Below are 6,000 nucleotides of genomic sequence, written 5' to 3'. Positions count from 1 at the left end.
TCCAGCCCGCTATTGCAATTGGGTTCCTTACCGCTTTACAAGTATGTTGCCAGTGGTGGCAAATGATTATGAAAATCACGCGATTCGGAACGCCTCATCGTGTAAAGAGAGACGGTCTTGACAACAGTATATTATAAGATTAGATTAATTTTTGTTTCTCTTACGAAGTGTGCTTCTTGTGATATGTGTCCAAGAAAAAAAAAAGTCAAACGATAAAACAGGAACAAACATACACGATTCTTACAACCTTGTTTGTTTGTTTGTTCTTTTTGTAACAGTGCCTAGATCAACCCAGTTTGGCATTAAAATACTTCACAATTATGACGAGTGTTTGCTTCCTCCTTTCCTTCACACTTGTTATTGTGAAAAGAATGGTGGATACAGTGAATGAGGGAGGGGTGCTGCTGAAACATTTGAATTCGAGTTTTTGTGAAATGTCATTTAAATACCAAGTAATGATGACTGCCTTGAATTCTTGCTCAAGTTCATTGCGATATAAATGTCCTTGTGTCTGACTACAAAAATGGAACCATTGTGGAAGAAGAAGTTCTGAAAAGCGTCATCATTGTGTGCAGGTTTTTCTTTTTTCTTTCACGTCAACAGACTCAGCAAAATTGCTTGTGATGGAGCATGTCTGCATTTGATAAGATTATTTGAAATGAAAGAAATGAAAGCACCAGGTCAATGGACACGTGAAAAAAAAATCAGTCGGTTGTGTGGAGAATGAATAACAAGCTATGATCGTTCTAGTGCGAGTCATCTGGTGCGGCGTAATGGCAAAATCAGAACATCTTCTAGTACTATAGCTGGGCATGTGACGGAAATTCAATGCTTCTGCACGAACAAAAACACATACAGCACACACACACTCACTCAAGCACGCACACACACAGACACGCACACACACCCACACGCATGTGTGTGTGTGTGTGTATGTACTCATGTTATTTTGACATTCCATGAATGAATATAATTTATTACCCTGTTTGTGAAACGTTTTCATTTTGTTGACACAGATACAGAAAAAGTCTTTTATAAATAGAAATAGTGTATTTACATTTTTTGTCTTACTTTGAAAAACACGTTTCTAATTTAGTTTTCTTTTCAAAATGGTATTTTTAAGCATTAATGCCAAATGTCCATATTAGTGCTATGGTTGAAAATGCAGATTCGAAAAATATTTCCTGGATGCAATAAATTATTTGCTATTGCAATGGCAATTCACAAGATAAGGATGACTTACGCAGGCTATTGAACCATGCATATGGATATTTCTATATGCCTTTCCGTATCTTTAGATCACCTAGTCCTTAGAAAGACTTAAATGTGAATATCTTTTGAAAATATTACTAATTTAAAATGTGTGATAAATGGCAACACAAACCTGACAATTATTTGTTTGAGTTGTCACATTTGCTTGTCATTGTTTGTCACATTGCTGGAACCCTTATTCATGTTATATGTCTCACTGGAGCACTACTTAGAAAAGATAAATTGTATCTACGTCAACCACAAATGACGCCTATTCAATTAATGTACAATAGTCTGTGGCGCTGAGTACAAAAGTTACAAACTTCAAGAATATTGTGACCCACTGGCTAGGCAGTACACATGATTCAAGAGTTCTGAAGTTACTACTATCTTTTTATTCATTTGCATTCATGATTTTTCTTACTAATGTCATTATTTCAATTGCGGTGTACAATAACATACTTAGTCAGTATTGTTTATCTAAATCAAAGACATAGAGTAACATGAGATATAACGACATGATATGAGGTATGAGAACTGTGTTAACGCATCTTTAAGACCATAAAAATAATGATCTAAATCCCCGGTAGAGAGGAGTAAAATCATGCCTCATAGAAAGAATAGTTTGAGAAAACGGACCTAATTTTGACTTATCTTATAAAGCAAGGAGGATAATCATCTGGAAGCTGTAAAACAGAAATAAAAAATGATGGACCTTCCCTGCTGGAAAGAACAGAGTGTCCCACAGTGAGAGAAACACAATATTAAATACATGCAGTGTGAACACAATGTGAGTCATCAATTCACAGTGTGAAACAAAGTATTATCATGTGAACACTCTGTGAAAACCAAACCACAGTGTGAAATCATCTTCACACTGTTAAATTCGAGTGTTTTCACATAGTCGACTATGTGAATACATTGTGTACACATTGTGGGACACTGTGTTCTTTCCAGTAGGGTTGTTCATGAACTATAACAGTGAGGGACTTGATCAGAGAAAATGATAGTCGTCTCGTATGATAAGGCTATTCAAGATTATTTCTAGATTTCATTGGCTGCAGTCAAAGTATGTTATCACCAGGGAGCCAAGAAATAATCGCACATCTTATCACCAAATCAGTCTCCATTGGAAGCTCCGAAACCCTTACTTCTCTGCCACTGTCACACATATAGCTATAAAGGAACCAGTGGTATGGTCTGACTACATCTTTTCCAAACCAGTCCTGAATGACAGTTTCCAAAACTCGTCTTGAGCTGAACTGGGCCACGGCTGAAACCAAAACCTACTTGAAGCTATTCTGAGAGCAAGCTACACAGGATTTACACTCGACTGATGGATTAATGCCCAAATGTACATCTTTTATCAAGAATTGTGGTATTCATTTAGAACCATCAAAAGTAATCATACCATCCCTAGAATCATGCATGTCTTTTCCAAATTACAAATTAAGAGACTTCGCATTTCTCGATGGCAGACTATCAACGTCTCTCTTATTCAGCAAATGATGAATAGTGTTCTCCGTTCTCTCTTTCTGGACTTCATTTTCAGCAATCATTCATACAGTTGTTTTTTTCAGAATGTCGCATAGTTCATCTTTCATCGGTTAGAACAAAATATTTTGAAGTTCAAAAATTCAGACTCTAACATCGATATCAAGATATTCCGATATAGACCTACAATAACCATTCTCAGCGATTGGTTAATGCATTATTTTATCTCTGTTACTCATTTTACATACATGAAGCGATGTGTTACAGGGCATCTTATCAAATGAGAAATATAAATTACGTGTAATGTAAAAAAAAGTAATAAATGGAATCTACAAAAATGACATGAAATTGAATATACATTCTTTCTCGCGATTGTTCATTGCTTATATGACAAATTACGGTAACAAGACAAACAATTTGACTACCGGTACAATCATATACATTGCTTTCAAAATATTTCAATTACGCGTCGAGATAAAACGAAGAAAAAACACCACCAAAAACAACCACAAGATGCATAAAAACTTGATGATTTCATATTACAGTCTTTACTTCGCACAAGCTGTGAGGATGACGTCATTGCGACTCTTTAACTGACAAGGAATGCATCTGGTAGTACAGCTAATATGGAAATCCTGGAGCGTCACTCAAGAATGCGTGAGGAGTGGGGGCGCATTACCTCACTTGCCCACACTGCTTGCCCATTGCCTATAGCATCTCTTTCCAATCGCCAATGGAAGCAAAATGAACAGCCCCGACAGAACCTCAGCTGCCCCGAGAATACAGAAGGTGACGTCATAAGACTGCGTAGCATCGTAGATGGCGCCTAGATATTCGTAAGAGAAGCAGGAGAGAGAGAAAAAAACCCAGCTTGTAACTTTTTAACTCACTAACATATCAACGATCAAGGTGACAAGTGGTTTACTTTGACTGTTCTGCAACGTTGCAGCGTTTGGACGGAAACTATCACACAGTATGACTGAGCATATTGTAAAAAAAATGCTGCAAAAACAAACTAATGTATTTTGGATTCATGTCAAACTGATCATACTTATTGACATTGAGAGTAGAGTACGGTTTTGAGAAATAATATAGTGATTGAATGAACTCACTCTGATGATTAAGATAATATGTCATGGAAATATCAGAACGAGATTTGATTTGTGATTCACTAATGATATAGGCCTACACAGTTACGACAGTCTTTCCTGCGTGTATAGTACGTGCATATCCTCATAATTGATCTTTGCCGTGTCTGAATAAGGAGACCAATTACAGTTTACAAAATAAAATCAAGTAATGCTTCTTTAATGAAAATCATCTAAACGAAATGAGAAAGTGACAATTCTAATTTTTTACCAATATCTTGAAGGCGTGAAATCAGTTATAACATTGCAATCCAAATTTACTGAGTCAAGGATGTGATTGCCTCGTAAGTCTCAGACCGTCTTTCAAAATAAATGATTCAAAAGCTCTTTTTTTTTTTGGAAATTCAATTCAAAATTGATGAACCACTCTCTCAGATTAAAGCTATCTAGCAATGATTTTTCTTTAATAAGGACAATGTTTCCAGCAGTCAGAGCATCAACAAAAACGATATTTGCACCAAGAATTTCAGTTCAATTCAATTTAATTCAATTCAATTCGATCTAATTCAATTTATTCGGCACATAATAAATCAAAGGTACATTATGTACACAATAAAAACAAAGGCAATGTGTGTAAACATACATGCATATGTTAAGGAGATTAATGCCGGAACCCCTTTGAAGCATCTGGTGCATGTTGTTCTATTAAAAAAGCGCTTTTAGCATTAACGTCTCATCCTTTTTGGTTTTGTGGAATGTCAGCGATATCAGTGTCTGCGGAAACATAAAAAATCCTTAATCTTATATATTCGGCTGTAGTGCATTTTCTGCTGTTCTATTCTATCTTGTCAGACTACCTTGATGACATATTTATGAACATGAAGTGGAAATGCCCATTGAAGACTGTAAGTATTTCAGATTTTCCTACCGCCTAGATAACCACTGACAGGCGAAGCACACCCGCCCACGAAGAATATGATGGACATGGCGGTCTGGAAACGATCTTTTGGTATCATGCCTTTCACTATGATGTTGATCATTGCCGTTTTCATGCCATCGGCGAGACCGTTGACACCAGCCAGTACTGCAAGAACCTCGTATTTTATTGTGACGTAGTTCAGGCCAAAAGCAAGACCTGATATGACGCACACAAGAAAAAAGAACACGTGATCTTTCATACATTGTCTAGAAGAGATGATGCCAGATAAGAAGCGACCGGCTGTGTTACATGCACCACCAACTGTTGCCAAGTACACTGCCATGGCCGAGTCGAATCCTTTCGTCTCCGCGTTCGGAATGAGAAACAGTGCCCACGTGACGTGGATGAAGGAATACAGCATTACCGTCACGGAGAAACAGCCGAATTCGACCGGATAGTCGCGGTACAGATACAAGTCGATGATGCCGAGGATACCACCGCAGCTGGAGGACCTCGTCGGTCTACGGTGGGATGTTTCTTCTCGTTCTCCTTGTGGAGAGTTTGACAAATTAGAGACACTGGAGTTGGACTCTGCCCTACGAGGATTTTCCGCATCACTCTCGAAACGACCTGACTCCGTGGATCCTTCGTTTATTACCTCGCCACCATCGTCATGGCCTGCGTTTATTACTCCTCCCTGCTGACTTAACACGAAGCTTCTGTTTCCGTGTTGAACAGAATCGCTGTCACGCTCTTCTGTACTGTCATCAGCACGCCGAGCTCTGTCTTGACTCGCATTCAAGGATGTCGTTGCGCGCAGTTTTCGTGGCTTCACTAGAGCACCATACACCATTGAATGAAGATTCAAGCCTCCGAGAAGCAGAAAGGATGCCCGCCATCCGTACGCTTCACGGACTTCTTCCGTTATGATGGGTAGGACCATGGTGCCCACTCCAGAGCCGGTAATCAGAATGCCAGAAGCGACCTTAAAGGAATCTGGAAAATACTCGGCGGGACAGGTGTTAGCAGTCAGGATCACTGTGGTGTAACCTATCCCTATATGACAAGGAAACAAAGAAAGGAAAAAAAGAAACATGAAAATAAACACTATAACGCTAAATATATATATGACAAGATTCATGAAACGGTAAAAATCAACGGTAAAAATCAGCTTAAGGGCCGTTAAGGACGGGCTGATTTTGCTATAACATGCATTTCCAATGACACCTGCCAGAAAATATTCGATAC

This window comes from Diadema setosum, chromosome 17 (assembly GCF_964275005.1).
Source record: "Diadema setosum chromosome 17, eeDiaSeto1, whole genome shotgun sequence".
Taxonomy (NCBI): domain Eukaryota; kingdom Metazoa; phylum Echinodermata; class Echinoidea; order Diadematoida; family Diadematidae; genus Diadema; species Diadema setosum.
The sequence above is the reverse complement of the archived record's forward strand: the minus strand, read 5'-3'. Positions refer to the sequence as shown.